This window comes from Eupeodes corollae, chromosome 3 (assembly GCF_945859685.1).
Source record: "Eupeodes corollae chromosome 3, idEupCoro1.1, whole genome shotgun sequence".
NCBI classification, from domain to species: domain Eukaryota; kingdom Metazoa; phylum Arthropoda; class Insecta; order Diptera; family Syrphidae; genus Eupeodes; species Eupeodes corollae.
Window position 1 is genome coordinate 17578578 of NC_079149.1, and position 18586 is coordinate 17597163.

The 18586-nt window shown below is 29.1% G+C and overlaps 1 protein-coding gene and 2 long non-coding RNA genes across 7 annotated transcripts in view; 1 reads left to right on the forward strand and 2 right to left on the reverse strand.

Moving 5' to 3' along the window:
• The window catches only part of LOC129949135 (titin), a 52113-nt gene that overhangs the window by 8835 nt on the left and 24692 nt on the right, over nt 1–18586 (forward strand). Inside the window, exon 1 of one of the 5 annotated variants that reach the window (XM_056060406.1) lies at nt 4590–4672. The exons of 2 other annotated variants lie outside the window; for them this stretch is intronic. The gene's annotated coding sequence lies outside the window, so the exon portion shown is untranslated. Of the gene's footprint in view, nt 1–4589; nt 4673–10229; nt 10351–18024; nt 18112–18586 lie in introns of those variants that run through there. 2 more of the 5 variants (XM_056060405.1, XM_056060410.1) reach the window with 2 other exon arrangements.
• On the reverse strand, nt 2973–9057 carry LOC129949138 (uncharacterized). Its single transcript, XR_008782007.1, has 2 exons — nt 8555–9057; nt 2973–4156 (listed from the first exon to the last, which is right to left on the reverse strand). It is a non-coding gene; the product is annotated as an uncharacterized LOC129949138 (long non-coding RNA).
• Nucleotides 9432–10245, reverse strand: LOC129949137 (uncharacterized). Its single transcript, XR_008782006.1, has 3 exons — nt 10106–10245; nt 9755–10037; nt 9432–9669 (listed from the first exon to the last, which is right to left on the reverse strand). It is a non-coding gene; the product is annotated as an uncharacterized LOC129949137 (long non-coding RNA).

The window sequence follows — 18586 nt, forward strand, 5'->3', positions numbered from 1 at the left end:
GTTAAACAGACAAATTCTTGCATATCATTTTGCATTTTACATACTTATATAATTTAGAACACTTCTAAAAAAAGAGTTAAAACATTAATATTTTATTATCAATGCTTTTAGTTGAAGTAAAAGAAGTACCAGAAATACCGATTTTCGTTTTCACTCCAAACCTATGATGACTGCATTTTTTGTCGTCTTTTTAATAACCTCCTGTTTTAAAGTCTTAAGGCAACTTATAGGTATGGTATCACTGGTTTTAATCATTGATACCTGGCTCAAAATCACCAAGGTTGCAAATTTCAAAATTGGTTTTCTGACAAAAAAAAAATGCAAGCTAAAAATTACTTTTAGATTATACTGTTTTAAAATTTGTATATTAATAAACTTTGACAGGGCAGCGCACAGAATTCTATATTTTATTAGAAATATTTTTTAGTATTAAATATCTCATAGAAACCATCAATTCGGGAACGTTTTTCTTAGTTTGATAAAATCAACAAGAACAAAACAAAGCAAGCACATAATTTAAGCTTTGATTTATAACATGGGTCTATTATGTATCTATATTAAATAAGAAATAATGAAAACAATACACACACAATCTTCTACAAGAAAAATACGTCAAATCATGTCCGAGAACGTTCTCGAAATGAACGTTCACGATATGACGATTTCAATTAAGAGCACCCTTTGATTATACGGCGGCTTTCTTAAATACGATTTGACTTTGTCAATAGGTAGAAACATATTTGAAGTTTCTTTGTTATTTCGAGTCGTAAAAAAAAATTTCACTAATAATTAAATGTAATAAATACGTTCATGGAATGACGGACTATTGATGTACGCTCTACGAATAATGAATAGAAAGGTACTTAACATTTAGATATAATTTATTTGACTAAAAATACTCTGACAGCCGGCTTTGTTATTGTTCTCTTCCTCGACTGACGTTTGACACCGAATGGCTGGATTTACTTAATATTATTTTTGATCGTTTATCAATATGTTCATTGAAATGACTTGTGTGGTATTGGACAAACTGTTTTGGCGTTTTTGTAGTTAAAAATAAATAATCTTTTAGTATCCTCTCTTAAACTACATTTTGTATACAAAATACGGTGTATTACATTTTTCAATAATATTTTGGACTTGTTGTTAAAGATTGTACATTAGGACGAGTTCCCGAAATGATTTTCTATGCGTGTATATTGATTTCATTAAAAATTTACTTTATTGATAAATTATATTGTTTGATGGACACACAAAACAGGTTAGTTTTAGTATTTTATTAATTTTTTTTCTCAATGAAGTCAAGATTTAAGATATTAAATTGCTAGCAAAGCCAATTCTGCACCTTGGTTATTTTAAGCCACCTATCATTGATATATCTTTGAACATTTCTAACAGTGGAAAAAAACTGGCCTCACAGAAATCTGTTCACACAAGTTGACCCATTTATGACATAATTCACTGTTTAGAAAAATTAGTGTTTTAGATAGAAAATTATATTTTTAGAAAAAAATTATGTAGGTATTGTGAAATAAAACTTTTTTTCAGTAAAAATTCCGATCTAGCCTCTTATTGCCTTGTAATTTTATTTGGCAACTTTTCATATATCAGTGATTACTAAGGAAGTGCCTGAAGGGGTTGGTGGAGGTGTGTACTCTGAACGACTGAAATTAAGTCTCTCATTCTAGCGTGTCCAATCATTGTAGCCTTCCCAATCATTGTAGCGTGTTCCAGGCGGATCTTTTGGCGATTAAAGAAGTCTTGTCTTGGCTTAAAGAAAACGTGATATCAACATCTGATATCCGTATTTTCCAGGCCGCTATAAAATCTCTGGACTCTGTCTCTACAAACTCTATAACATTCCATAACTGTCGATCATCTCTAATGGAAATGGCACAACAGTTTAATATTCACCTTTGCTGGGTGTCGGGCCATAGAGACATTCCAGGTAACTGTAAGGCAGACGAACTCGCCAGGAACGGTACAGTACAGCCCATCCTACCACGTTTGGCAAGTACTGGCATACCAATCGCTACTTGTAATGTTGCTAATTCAAGACGCTGTGAGGAGGGCAGGCACCAGGTGGAACAACATCACCCCGTGTACAAAAAACATCTGGCCAACACTGGATTTAAAACGTTCAAGGTGCTTGCTCTCTCTAAGCAGATCGCATATAAGCTCGATAATAGGTGTCATAACCGGACACTGTCTAATAAGAAAGCACGCCACGAGACTAGGCGTATTCTCAAATGAGTTTTGCAGAAGCTGTATGGACGAGGAAGAGAATTACCTAGGAGAATTCTTCTTTAACGATCTAAACGATCTAAATCATATCGGTATAATCAGCCTCTCACGTTTCGTAAGGGACTCAAGCTGGTTCCATTGAGCTTAGGAGGAAGCCTCAAGATTCATGTGGTATCACAATGGGCCATTAAACTGGCCTAAGTATGTCCGTTTCCATCTTGGACAACCACTATAACCTAACCTAACCTAAGGAAGTACGTTTGTTAAAGTTTATTTTACTTACTTACTTAAGGTGGCATTAAGTTTGTTCTCATAATGGTTTTTAGACAATAATAGATTTTAATAAAGTACATTAGGTTGAATTTCGTACACTTTAAATTGTTTAAATAACAAACCGAAATAAACACACCAAATAAAACAAACGGCAACCCTTCATCGCTTAATTAAGACACATATTTTTTTTGTAATCTGTTTTTATAAATGAATACAACTTATAACGCAAGTCTCTTCTTTCCTAAACTATTGCATGTATCTAATGTACACAAAAAAGTATTCTATAAATTTAAAGACTATTATTGGAAGGTTCTTATAATTTTTCTAAAAACAAACTTTTACTCACTTATAATTCACAAAACAGAATAAGGTATTCTAAAATTGAACTTACTTTTTGCTTTCAACAAGCTGCCATTTTGTTTTGTCGGGCGACTTTTAAAAATCAATACAATTCTTGCACATTCTCGTCAGAGATTTTATTAACATAACTAGATAGTTACTCTGTATACATATATTCCAAAATATATCAAATCATAATCATACAATTCTACCAAAACCCAAAAAGTTCCAAATTCCTGTTTATGTAGGTATGTAAACACCTTACCTTGTAGTTTGAACTTTACATGTTTTGTAAAAAGTATATTTCATCGTCATAGCTAAGTATAAAAAGATACAAAATGTAGCTTGTATGAAAGAGAAGACAAGTTGGAAAAAAGATCCATTTTTAGAGAACAAAAAATTAACAGAGAATATCTTAAGTCTATTGAAATTATGTCATTAAACTAATTGTATGTAATAAGACATCCTAAATATTATTTAAACAATAATATGTCGAATAGCCGAATATATTTGTATCTACATTATTCGTATAAAAAATAATCGTTCCACTGATTGAGTGTTCATTATGTACAACCTAACTGCGTCACTCAAGCTAAAGCTTACGCCCAATGTTATTTTGTTGTTGTTGTTTTTGCTGTTGGTATACGGTCTTCGAATTCATTTAGATGCTGTCAAATTTTGACGAATTACCAAAATGTATCTTATGATATTTAAAAATTTGACATGCCTTCGATTCGATATCTTAATGGTTGGAACTTATGAAGGTACATTAGATAACTTTGGTGTACTATTTAAATGTAATCAAGTTTTGAGCAGCGTAGTGATATGTCTCCGTCATCGCAGCTTCTTCTTTTGATGAATATGTTATATGAGATTCGTCAAAATTAATATTGACATAAATTATCTACTGAAACATTGTTTCTCACTGGTGGTGTTATTTATTTGTGGTTTTCTTTAAATCGTTGTTGACTTGCATGACAATGAACCTAAGAGCTTTTGAGAGCTTTTTTGCCATGATATCGTTACTATATTTTTATTTTATTATTTATCAAAATATTTTAATATTAATTATAAATACATATCGAACTTAGTTAAAAGATAAAATGAATTTAGTTTAAAAGCAAGTTTAAAGAAGGATTAATTAATAGTTTACACAAGAGATAAGAGGCTTCGAATTGTTCACCGAGCAACTGATACTCGCATAGCTCTCCGTCTCCTACAATTGCGTGTTAGTTTTTTGTTGTTGCAAGTAAGACGATGATTGAGCGTGGGAAAAATTGGAGACCAAAGAATTATGAGCCTATTGGAAGATATGTCAAAAAAACATTCAAATTATTAACAACCATATGTTGTGAACGAAGTTGGTTTTGAAATGCTATTGATGCTATTTTTAGATAGGTTCTGTAGCAAGACAAAATCGTAGCGTTTCCTGTTAAACATTTCATCTGTTCCTTTTTTTTCTGTAAAATTTAAAAGAGACTGATTTTTTTTTCAAGACAGTGGTGCAAAATAAAAAAACAAAACTACTGTTTTAGGGCAAACATTTGAAAACTTAATGCAAATTTCGAAAAAATCTTTACTAACATCGGTCTTACTAAATCAGCCAAACACATGAAACATGTATTTATGGGTATATACACTTATTACGTGTTTTCTTTCTGAATTGTTGGTATACACGAAATGCGCTGCGCCTCCTACCGGGACTGTACGAAACATTTGCAACAATTTTTAGTTCTCTACGTTAAGTGTAGCTAACAGGGAGTGCTTTGTGAGTGTTTTAAGATTTATTTTAGTTCGTTTTTGTGCTCAAAATTTGGTAAGAAAATATTAAAATAATAAAAAATATATATAAAATAATTATTCAATAGGAAAAAAGGAAATCGATTTTATTTTAAACTTTAGTTGTTGTTAAACCATTCAATTATTTATCAGGGCACTACGGCGGCGAATGTTTTAGGTTTTAGGTTTTGGTTAGGTTGTTTTTTCTTTCTCGCTCTTTCTCTCTGTGAGAGATAGGTATTGGTTGGTTGTTTTATTCTTTTAATCGCAAACCTGAAATCTACTCTTAGGTAATTTTTACATAGCATAAGAACTTGACCTGACAGTACTTGATTCTTCGGCTTATGCTCATTTAACCTAAGTTAAGCCTCATTGGACGGCCTATGGATTTTCGTTCATACATTAACATACTAAAATTAATTTATAACAAATATGTTGTAAACTGTTGTCGGCGAAAAAAAATTGTATTTTTCTTGTTCGTAGGTTAGCAAACTCATTAGAAACTGATAGGGTTGCCATAGTACAACTTTTATTGTCTTGTACAAAGTTTGTTATTTAAGTTGTTCAAAATGTTTAGAATTTTTAGTTTTTGGTTATTTAGTTCACAATATGGATGTAGGAACAGTATAAAGAAACAATTAACCATATAAAAAAATAATTCTAGTTCATCGGTAGATTTGATATATAAAGTGATGGAAAATCTGAACGATCAAAATACTCTACATTCGATCCCAAATACATGGAGTTGAGAATTTTGGCATTTTTTCCATCTTTTCTATTATTTTTTCTATCACTTTACATATTTTTATAAAAAGAAATATTGAAGTTTGCTATACTTAAAAAAAAACTTAAAGAAAGTACAAAACATTAAATAAATTAGGTGGCTCAACAGTCCGTAGACAACCAGGGCCTAGTGTCATTAACAAAGAAAAATCATATCTGGTTATGATTGTAGCAGCGTACAATTTTTCATGACAAATATGAAGAATAGTTTAAAATTGTAATATCACTAGATCTCGTGTATGCAATTGTTAGCACACGGCCCTACAAAATGTTCACACTTATTATTATGAATTTTTAACCGTCTATCGTATTTCTGATAATGGTGTAACATTTGCATGTGAAATATAAAATTATTTTAGTTTCAAAAGTGACAGCTGCAAGTAACCTGGAAATAGCTGGTAATTGAAAATGAAACCTCTATATTTTTTTATGTAGATATTAAGTTGGTAAAACTGTTTTTTGTTAAATTTGGACTTACAGAACACCACTTAATCGGCTTATAAGTATGTCTGTACGCAAAACTAAACTGAACTTAGGGGGACAAGGGATAATGTGGCAATTGAAAAAAAAAACGAATTGTGATATATTAAAAAAATATATTCTTTAAAATTTAATAAGTTATTGAATTTTTGTTGTTTTTTGTATTTTTGTTTTAAATATTTATTAAATTGGTGTTTTATATTTATTTAAGATGAATGTTACGTTATTATTGCGGACAGTGTAGTAGTACTTATAAATTATAATTATTAAATAAAAAGTGTTATATTAAATGTTTGTATTTTAATTTTATAAAATTCTTTTTAATTTGTTTTGTTTCTTCCTCACATTTTATCCGAAGTTCTCCGTTTTGGTTTTGTTCTCGATCTATAAATTATGTATTTGTTATTTTTAATTGCGACATATAGGACTTATATGCATTCGTTAAAAGTTCGAACTCGCGATTTTAATCAAACATGACATTACGATAGTAGAGAAATAAAGAAGTGGGTCCACGATTCCGTCCGTCTGTCTGTTTGTCTGTACGCGCCCCTTCAGCCCAAACCATTGGAATTTTCTCAAAAACAAACAGATCGATTTTTATTAACATTTTTTTTTTTATTTTTTTACTTAACTTGACTTCTTCCAATAGAAAACAAATATTTTTGTTTTGCTCCAGAAGTGTACGCCCCAAAGAACCGTTATTTTGTTTTTAAGTTTTCTCAAGAGCTAATGAACCGATTTTACTAATTTTTTCTTTACAAGCCTTATATTATCCTAATAGTACATGATGATCAAAATTTTCATTAATTTTGTTTTAAACAAATATAATTCTTTTTGTTTCAAAATTCAATATCACAGAAATAAATTAACATTGTTCAACGAAATTAAAATGTAAATTTATAAGTACTAATAACTGCCTACTAAAATACTTTTATATTATAAAACAAGCCAAAAATAGATTTTAATCGAAAAACTAAACTTAAACCCGTATAATTTCCTTAGCCTTTATGCCAACATTTTTCAATATTTATATACAAAAATACTAAAATTGATGACAAGAAAATATTTAAGTATTTTTAAATATAATAACTTATTAATTATAATTAAGTTATGTTAATTCCCGACTCATTTCAATGGGTAAACCAATATACATCTGTATCTGCTTTCTAATACTATACTCTTTTCAAAATTATTTGCACTGTGTTTAATAATTATAAGGGTATTCATAACCCCTAGAGTGCTGCGGGCCCAACGTAAAAAAAGCTTGACGCCCTTAAGCTGATTTTAAATCTGTGCTTAAAAAATATTTGTAAGTTTAAAGTAAAAACAATATAAGATCGTTAAGCGGGAAATCTAAATAAGTGAAATGTAGGTATTTAACTGAAATAATTTTTTTAGGGAGCGTATCGCAATCCCGCATTTTAAAATTCTGTTTTTAAATAATCCCGAAAAAAAAGTTTTATAATTTCGTCTTCTAAAACCGATTTTTTGAAATCCCGCTTATCTTAAATCCCGATCAATTGCAATCCTGCTTTTTAAAATCCCGATAATCCCGTTTTTTTTTTCTTTCTACTAAATACGTGCATTAAAATAAATAACAGTTGGAATCAAAGGTTTTTATGTTAAATTACTGGACTAAAATATTATAATATCGTAATTTGTTTTGTTTTTACTGTAAATAAACATTAAGTTTTGTTTACAATATTAACTCTTGCACACAAAATATGCATCATACAGCAAATCTGCCTCTCGATAACAGTTTTACTGCTATCGATGACTTTATTAATTGATTTGAGTTTGTTTTAAAGGAATTCTGTTTTACTTAATTTTTTTTTCGATAAGTTGTATTTATTAAAGGTTACAATAAAATTAATCTAGAAAAATATCTCATTTTTTAATTTGTTTTAATTTTGTTTTTTATTTCAATTTTGCAATCAAAACTAGTTGTTTAATTAAAAAAAAATCGCAATTAATTTTGAATGCAAAACCGGTATAATAAAAAAACGAGATTATATAGAGAGATATTATAAAAAATCGGGATTATAAAAAGAAGGATTATAAAAAAACGTGAATTTAAAAACCGTGAACCCAACGCGTTTTATATGAAAAAAATCCTTAGAATTTTTTTCTCTCAAAAAAAGTTTGAAAAGCCGGAGGCAAATATTCGGGTTTTACTGTATTCGATTTTCTATAAAAATATAATTGGCCAGTAAAAAAATTCACTAAAATAATTTTAAAAAGAAGTTAAAAAAAAAACCAAACAAACGAATAATGGCAACCCTACACAACTAAATAGAAATATCCGATACGAATTGTTTGCAGTAACCTAATTAAATTCAAATTTGTATCTACTATAAACGTTTTGTACCTTTATCTCCACATAACTATAGGTACATAGATTCATAAAATAAATCTCTTATCAACAAAATCTCTTATATTCTAGGTAAAGGAACAGAAATTTTAAATTTCAAAAATCAACTTATTTGTCCGACTTTTTGAAGAACATCATTTACAATATTATCAAATTCATAATTAAATGATGTACCTAAATGGGGAGTGGGAAAGGGGGTTAGGGTTTTGAACGTATAATTAATAAAAATAAAAATAATATTTTAAAAAAATGTAGCGCTGCAAAAAGAAAAAAATGTATGTATACCAAACTATGTATATGAAGAATGGGTGTGCAGTTTTCGTAGAAAGGCATCCATCTTGTTTTGTTCTTTTTTGAATATCTAGAAAGAAATCAATATTTTGCCATAGCACATTAAAATAAAAATTTATCGGAAATGTCAAGTCAAAATATTGTAGGTACAACTTACAACTTTTAAAAAAATAAACTTCTTAGCCGAGTTTTTTATTTTACGAAACAAAAACTAAATAAAATTAATCGAAATGTCAGCTTTGAATGTTGGCATTATCTCAACTTTAGTTTCCCTTGCTCACCAAAGAATGTCTATGTACAATTCTATATGTATCTCATACCACTATAGAGTAATTGAATGAGAGGAAAAGAGAGAGAGAGAGAAAGTGAGAAGTTGAAAGATCTGTCTGCTAGAGGTACATAATATATTAAACGAAAACAAAGCGCGTCGACGATGATAGCGATGACGTAGCATGTAAACAAGAAATAAATATTTACACTTCGGTACATAATCTAAAAAGTGGGTATTGTTCGTTATTTACTTCTACGTCATCAAATAAAAACTTATATTAAATTAAATATTTCAAGTAAATGAAAACTTAGCCGGAATTAATTCAGATAATTAAGAAAAATTAAAAAAAACCTGAATTTTTTTGACTTTTCGGACAGCAAATTGAAGTTGAATTGAGGAAAATACTTACCTACAAACTCTTTAGTAACTTAGGGTAATTTTAAGGGATTTAAAGAAATACATACCTTTATTACTTGATTTTCCAACATGTCACTGGTGTAGAATCTCGTAGCGTTCCGTTCGTCGAAGACTTATTTTTCTTCTTTATCTTAACATTTTGATTAAAAGAATGTCGAACAATAAATAAACCTAGAGCTTTCATGAGCTTTTTGGAAACAAAGAAATTTATGTTTTTTTCAAAAGTAATATATAATTAAAATAACTATTAAGTTGTATTTATTTAAATGGTTTAATCCAATTTAATTCAAATATCAACACATTTTAGGTCAAAGGTTAGAAAGAGATGTTATTGAAATTGTTGCTTTAGAATTGAGCAACTATCGGTAGGTAGTAACCTAACCCATAGCTTTGAGTACCTCTATTTATACGGAATATGTATCTATAGTGACGAAAGAATCTAAATTATTTAAAGGTACGTTTCATGCAGGAGTAAAAATTGGTGTAGAGATTTTTTTTGTACCTACCCATTCAATTATTTCTGCCTAATAAGGTCAATGATAATGACCGTTATCTTATTCAATTGAGGTATGACGGAAATGTGATCAAAAATGTTTTGCTATTGTTTTCTAACAGTTACAGTAGGCGTATTAACAGTTAGTTTTTCATTGCTTAAAGTTGGCCGTTGATTTGGTTTCGTGACTTAGGTCTCAGTCACATGACATGAATACTACAAACCGTTGCTATGGATCTATCTATGCTTTCTAGAAATTCAAACTTTTCAAGTAAGACATTGTCAATTTTGACAATCTGTAATGTCAAATAGGTACTTATAAGTTAGTTGACAAAAATACAAAATTAATTGACAGCTAACTTACCAACACACACGTTCACACAAATACTTGTATTCAATTCAATTCATATAGGTATACATACATTGATACATTAAAGAGAATCTTTAACGCGCTCAAAATGCGCTGCGCTCCTACCGAGACCGAGACCGACACCGAGACTGTACAAAACATTGCCAACAGTGAATTTAGTTCTCTCAATCAAGTGTAACTAACAGGGAGTGTTTTTTGTGTTTTAAGATTATATTTTAGCTTAAATATTGCTCAAAAAGGTAAGTTGTTGATTTGATTTTGATGAAATATATTTTGAATTTTACTAAATGGGTATGTTTGTTTGTATTTTTATGTTGTCATATAAATATTTAGATAGGTTTGTTTGATGGGTTTTTTATTGAGGAATTGCGTTGATTATGATGAAGGATGATTCATTGTGGCGTGATGGCTCTTGGTGCTCTATTGCTGTGCTGCTCATTCATTTCACTCGTTCTCACTCTTATTATATGGGAATATTTTAACGTAACCTTATTTTTTGGGTTCATTTCATTTTCCGTCGGTATAATTTTTTGATCGAAATTTTGACAGAAACGGGTGTACTTATGTAGACAGGCACTTAGGAAGAAGTATCTTGGTAAATTATTGTCGGGTTTAGTTAGTTTCTGAGTTAATTTTATTACATACGTAGGTACCTAGGTATAACTTATTTGGTTGCGGTTTTTTAATAATTCTCCCATATTTGTCTTCTTTTATTTTTTAATTTAGTTTTAGAATCTATTTTATAAAATGTACCTATTTATATATTTTGCAAACAAAAATTACAAAAATTTGTACCTTATCCATCAAAACCTGAAAAAAACTATAATTCTTCCACCTTCCCTTCTCTGTTGTATGTTCTCTACGAAGACTTGTTTGCACTTCGCTATAGGTAAGGTACTATAGATAGCGAGAATAGCAGCGTGCAAACAAAATTGTTTCTTTTTTTCTTATTAAGTTTTTTTAATCTAAAAAGGGTTGCCAAGTGGTAAGCTTCTTTTCATAGGTATGGTTTTTAGTTTCCAATATTGTACTTTTAAGAAAATATATATGTATGTAACTCTTTTTAAATTTTTAATTATTTATTCACATCAATTAGAGATCTTAACATCTACAATTAGATTACAAAAGGTCAAGAAATAAATAATCATTTGTAACAAAAAAAAAAAAAAATAGGCGTAATAATACATAACATTAAGTGCTTAAAATAACAATTTTATAAACATGGTTTGATTAATTAATTCGATAAGAACAAAAGTATATTATTTTTCAAAGTGTATCTGTTTATATGAAAATTAAAATCAATATGATTTAAAATGAGATTGGTTTCTCTAACAAAAGCGAGGTAAAGGTTCATTACAAGCATAGTTTACCCTATGTTCCTTTTCTCGGAGTAAGCAATGTTCTCTTATTTGACGCGAGGGAGCAAACAAATCTATCAACTATAAAAGGAAAGGGCATTTGATATAAACATTACTGAAAACATTTTCCTTCTATTTTCAATTGACTGAGTTCCAAGAAGTTTACATCTAGTCCAGTACGACGGGATTTCGATGTTCCAACCTAATTTATGAATTATAAACCTTGTAAATTTTTTTTGGATCATTTCCATTCTATTTGAATAAATATTGTAGTAAGGATTCCAAATCACACAACAGTATTCTAAGTTTGATTTAAGAACAAAAGGATCCTAGAACCAATTATTATTACGTTTATTAAAACCTAGCATTGAATTGGATTTTGCTACAATATATTCTATATGCTTGCTAAAGTTTAGTTTTGAATCAAACACTACACCGAGGTCCTTTTTCTCCAAAACTATTTCAAGAACAAAGTTATTAACTTTGTAATCAAAAGAAATTTTCGAAAATTTGCGACAAAAGGAAAAAATTTGACATTTATTAACGTTCAAGAATAATTGGTTATTTGTACACCATTCTGTTAACTTTTGGAGATCATTTTGCAAAAGAATACAATCATTTAAAGAATGTATGCATCTGAAAAACTTTAAATCATCTGCTAATGAAAGTGTACTAGAATTTAAGAAGATATCAGCCAGGTCGTTGATGAAAATTAAAAAAAAGAAAGGAACCAAGATGGCTTCCTTGCGGGACACCCGAGGTAACAATAATTGGACTAGAGAGCACTTGATCAATACAAACGAATTTTACCCCTTAGATATGACTCCAACCATTTCAACATATTTGAGTGAAAATCAAATTGTTTCAGTTTTTCAATCAAAATAGAATGACTAACTCTATCAAAAGGCTTCGCAACATCCGTATAGATAACATCAATTTGGTAGCCTTCTTCGAGTTTATTTAAAACGAAATTAGAAAAGATAGAAAGATTAGTGGTAATGGATCTTCCTGCAATAAAGCCTTGTTGAAAAGGTGAGCTCTAAAAATGATAGGTGACCATTGTCTAACTGAAATTTTTGCATCTCTCGAGCACCGTCGTAAGGTTTCATGTCTCTCATTATTCTATTTTGAAATGATTTAAAACACAAAAGTATTAACAAATTTTGAATTATTTCATAAGCTAAAATTTCACAATTGTTTCAATTTTAAAGTGATTTGGAACACAAAAAAAATCAATTTTTAAATGATTTGAAACGCAAAAATACGATGCATTAAACTGTAGTAACTGGTTGCGGAAGGTTAACGCGTGTTTGCAATAATTATATAAAGTACACCATCCTAGTCCTCCGTTTATTATTTCGTAAAGTCTGCTCGGAGAAATGTAGCTCGCATTAAAATAGAGTCGGCGGATTTTCTGTAGTATTGGGCAAATGGGAATGAAATGGTTTATATCTTCATTTTCTCTTCTATTTCAAAACCAACCGATTTGGCGTAAATCTGCTCGATGAGGCATAAAGTTTAAGTTAAGAACTTCAACACGTGCTGTAAAGTTAAATGAGTTGCATTGGTTTCTGCGCTGATAGGAGGAAGGTGTACTACAATAATTAAACTTTCATTTGCTTTTCGTGAGATGATTTCTAGCTGGTTTTCTAGCAGATCGCATCTTTCCGTCATCAAATTTCAATTGTGGTTAAGTTGTTCATTAACTGCTTTTAGAGAGATAATTTATCTGTGAAGCCTCGATAAATCGTCTCCTGTAGCGAGATTCTTTAGCTTTTCCGCAAGGATGCTCTTTAAAGTGTTTTTTAATTCGTCGGTAGTTAACTTTCCTACTTCCATTTTTTTATCGTTATCAAGGTGAAAATATTTTTTGTAGTCGTTGTTAGGCTTAGGAGAAGTTTCGGTTATATTTCTCTTTTTTTAAGATTATTTTTTATAAGGAAAATACCGTACTGGCGAGATTTAAAATATTTTTGTTGAAATAAAGTTTAAAAAACCTCGTACCTTGTATTTTAACAGATGAGATTTTGTGTGTTTAGAGTTGAAAAGTGGTTCAAGAAGAGGATTTAACACTTTTTATTTAAATTTAACTTTTAATTAAAAAAAAGAACAGAAAGTATACCGGAGCGACTAAGGCACTAAACTTTCACTTTTGACAGTAGATATGAAAACATTTTGTACGTCGAAGCCGAATGTCTAATTTGAGAAAGATTCATTTTTTCATGACAAGAATTATAAAGGATTGCCAGCATTAGGTTTTTTAAATGTCAAACAATTTTGGCCGTCGGGTATTCGAAACCTAAACTTAATTGGAATTCCTTCGTTTTTTTCTTTAAATACCTACGAAAAGTGTCGTACGTTCGGATTAGTTACTGGTAAATATGAGTTTTTAAGTGTTAATTTTAATTTTATTGAAAATACGGGAGAAATACAAAAAAATCAAACATCGTGAATGTAAAAGTGAGTACTAACTTTTAACAAAAAAATTTGCCCCTTGTAGGGCTGGTAGTTAAAGTAGCTAAGAGGAGTTTTCAATAAAATTGTTTTGTTTTTTGTTAAATTAAGTTTTCTTAACAATAAACTGCAAAAGCCGTCTTATATTTATCACTCGGTGTCCAAAATATTATTTTTCTTCTTAAAACGTATTTTCAATTTTATTGATAAGAACATAATTCCCTTAAATAATACACATTTTGTTTGCATTGTTAATTGGTTTACCAAGGATTTCCTATTTTTTTTTTATTGAAAATATGATAAGGGTCACACAAAACTTGAGATAGAATACAAACAAGGAAGATATCTGATCTCCCTGTCTTCAATTTATGTTTAGATATGTCGTCATAAAAATGAACAACTTTGAAAGTGATACAGAAAATGGGTTGCCATTTCATAAAACGAAAATAATATCTTATAAACTTTGATTTAAATAACTATTTGGTTGTGTTAAATGTGAAATAAAAGGATAATAACGTTGTAATAACTTTTTTTTTTCACTTTTGTAAGTCGGTTGTTTTGTGCATTGCTCGTAGTATGATTTTATTGATATTTAAATAGTAGTGATATTTAATAGTATAGTGTAAATTCAATTAATTGTTATTAAAGTGATTGTAAAAAAAGTGTTTTCATTCTCTATTCATTTACCTTCTTTATTTTGTTAAAAGTGTTTTTGCGAAAAAGAATGTAGAAAATAAATTAAAAATTTGTAGTAGAAAAGTTAAAATTTTTCATACATTAAATTTAAAGTAAATAATGTATTTGTTTTGTATATTTTTGCAATCGTGGAAAAGTGAAATTAAATTATTAAAACAATTCAAAATGTTCCAAATTATAAAAATCAGTGTGCGTTTTTTGAAAAAAAAAAATCGAAATCGAATTTTGTTTGTTGATTTAAGGAAGAAATAAATAATTGTGGCATTGTAAAAACATAAAGGAAAGACAGAAACAGGGTAAAAAAAAGATATTTGAAAGGTTTACATCTCTTTCAATGTTTGCTGCTAATTCTCTCTCAAGTCCAATTGCTTTCCCCTTTAAAAATATCTTTCACCCTTCTGTTTCTCGCTCTCCTCTCCTTTTCCCTCTCCCCTTCTATTAGCTTGCCTTTTGTGTCTATTTAAAACAAGAAGATGATCTCAAGACAAGAACAAGAAAAAATCATGATTGATAATATCAATGTCTTGCAGTTCAAGATATTAGCCAATTAACTTACAGCCCACGAATGAAATACTAATGGAAACGGTAATACTCGTGTTTTGTTGGAAAATCTATCCATAGTATGGTAGGATTTAACACGAATAACAAAAAGAATATCCGCAGTATGAATACTACCGATAAATGTTTAAGTTGAATCTTACTACGGATGGGTTTTTGACATTTATACGAGTATCGAATAAATCTTATGTGATTTCGTTCTCAAATGTTGGTACGATTGATATTGCATTCGTATCTCGATGGCAGTGTTCGTTGAGTAGTTGTGCATTTGGAATGTGTTTTCCATTGGGGGAAAAAAATCAATCTGTTATTGTTGATATTATTTTATTTTGTTAATAAAAATAGACTAACTGGGCTTATTTTGCAAGAATAGAAAAGAAAATTAAGTTTAGCAATATTACGATTAAAGGTTTATCTCAGATTAGATAAAATAAATCTTTTTGGTGTTTCAACCACACAAGAAGATTTAAAAATAAAAGCACTTTCTAAAATGTAAATGGTGTTTTGATGTTTCTTATGAAGTGCAAGTGAGATAGTTTGATTCGTGTTAAACAATGAAGAACTAAATAGTTAGTTGATTAAACCAAAACTATATTTTTTGTACACAAACATGCAAATAAACAGACCATAACGCATTATCTGTAAAACCAACTCCTTCACACAGGTTTTTCTTCGCAAATTTTGACTCGACTCCGATCCCCAAACAGAATCGAGGTGAATAAAGCTCATTTCAATCCGATTAAGGTATGTAAAGAATTGAGGCGACAACAACACCACATGTTAATGTAGTAGTTTACGAACAAACCCCCTCCTTGAAGCAATTGTTAAATGAACTTTTTTTTATAGAATCTCAATTTCCAGATGTTTTCTTAACATTTATTCATGAAAATTGTACATTTTTTAGTTTTAGTTATTATTTTTCGTTAAATCAATTTTATCTTTTGATTTTCACAAAACTTTCTTTTATTTGTGTGTTTTTTTTATTATTATTCTTACAGATATTCTTTCAGTTGTACCAAATTTTAAATACAAAAATCTGGCTCTGCGGACCGTTTTGTTGGCAATTTCTCACTTTACTATATATGGAATACCAAAAAACCCACTTAATGCTAGGAATCGAAAAAAATGGGTCTTGGGTTCAATCCCTGCCTTGCCTATATCATCTAAAGTTTTTTTTTTTCCACGGATACTGCCTCTTGCGAGGAATTGAAAAATCCTCCAAGAGTAATTCTTGTCATGAAACGTGCTTTCTCAAATTAGCTGTTCGAATTCGGCATATAAACTGTAGGTTCCTTCTAACTTTGACAACAGTCACTAGGCCTTAGTTCTCTACGGACTGTTTTCTCCGCCTAATTTATTTTTAACCTTTTTCATTTTCTGTTTTCTTTGTTTTGTTTTTTTGAGTTGCTTACAATAAAACACAAAACATAACCCGTTTAGGAGCAACTAACAGTAAAATTATATTATTTCGTCTTAAAAAAATGTACCGTCTAAACAAATAAAAATTTAACGAATTCTCTCAAACACGCAATCGTTACAATCATTATCTGTAGCATAACTATGCCTTATTATTTTTATTTTCCTATTTTTTTTTTTTAAATTAATTACAAAAATTTCAAATTTGTTAAAAAAGATTTGTAGATATTAAAATTTGTATATAATTTTCTTCATTAATGTGTTTATTTTATTAATTCAAAGCAATTGAATGCCATATTTTTAGACATAGGTACTGCAGAATTTTTATTACTATTAGCTTATACGAAAAAATCTATAAATCTCTTGTTTTATTTTTATAAAAAATAGGGAATAGATTATTTTCTGTATACAAAATAATTTAAATGAATTACAATATTCGAAAACCTGATTAAAATAGCTGAAAATTGAGATTTTGCATAAAACCTAAAGTGGCCAGTAACTTGCAGAAATGCCGGCTCCAAACATCCAATTAATTTGAATTAACAAATACATGACGAACAAATCAAATAAATGTCAAAGTCAAATACAAAATTTGATAAACAAAAATAAATACAAATCATATATTGCTAAAAAAGGTAGAAGGCAACTCTAACCTGACATTACTGAATTTTTTGTTCGCCTAAATGCAGTAACTGCATCATCTTCAGAGTAAACTCCTAAAAGTATTCCTCATGGAACGTGTAATCAATCTTGTTCAATGATAGAAAGCTCATTTAACAACATCAATAAAAAAGCTTTTTTTTTTAAATCTTATTATGTGCTTAAAACTAACACTGATTTTGCTTTTTGTTCTATTAATAAATAAATCACATATTTCATGACATGATATATTGATTCTTAAGATTTGATTGGTTTCTCTTTTTTTGATTTCAATCCACAATCATATTATAAATTATGGTAGGTTAGGTTCCTAGAATATTAGACAATCATTTTTTTTAAATTCAAGTTAATGATGCTACTTAAATACTTTTTTAAAAACTTTCGAACATATCAGTTATTGAGCCGATTTGTACATTCGCAACAAATTTAATTTTAGTTTTGTTTCAAAGCATCAAAAATAACTTTGTTGAGTGACGTCACCTAGGATTGTTTTTCAAGTTCAAAAATTTGAGCAATTTTTTGTTTTTTTTTTTGTTCGAAAAAACCTGTTATTTGTAGCTGCACAACGTCCATATTTGTTGTATACATATATCAATATGAATATGTTATGTTTATGTGTTGTATGTTACCTAACTGTAGCAGTATCACCGAAAACGAAATGGCGTGCACATGAAAAGCAAAATGTCTCCAAAGTCTCCACTTGAATATATGTATGAGAATAAATTGAGAAATATGTGAACCAACCAGTCTATCTCTCCATTTGTGTCTGATTGAACGTATTTGTACATTTTGTGACTTAATTTTACACAGTTTAAGTAAAATTGATTATAATTAACTAACTGTACAGTATAAATTAAGGTAAGAAAAATAAACTTTTAATTAATGAACAAACAAATAAATTGCATACAAAATTTGCCGAGCTTAGAAATTTCATTTATTAGCGTTTTCTTTCTAATGAAAAACGTGTCAGCATTTTTACAGTTGCCATTTCTATTTCTAGTTCACTCTCTCTTTCAGTTTAGTAATGTTTATGTTTCTTTTATTTTTAAAGCTATGCTAAAATAAAGTATGCAGAATGAATTAATTAAAATTTAATGGAAGACATTTTTTAGTTATCTTTCAGTTAGTTTTCTTCTAAAGGGATTACAATTTAATTAAATAAAAACATGTGTTTGTAGCTACCTATTACATACATACATATCTACCAACAAACTTGCATGTTTAAATATTTACTAGAAGGATAGTTAAACGATGTAAAGTAATGAATGAAGCTAAGTAAATATACATTATGAAAAAATAATTAAAACCGATTTTAGGAATCTATGCACTGAAA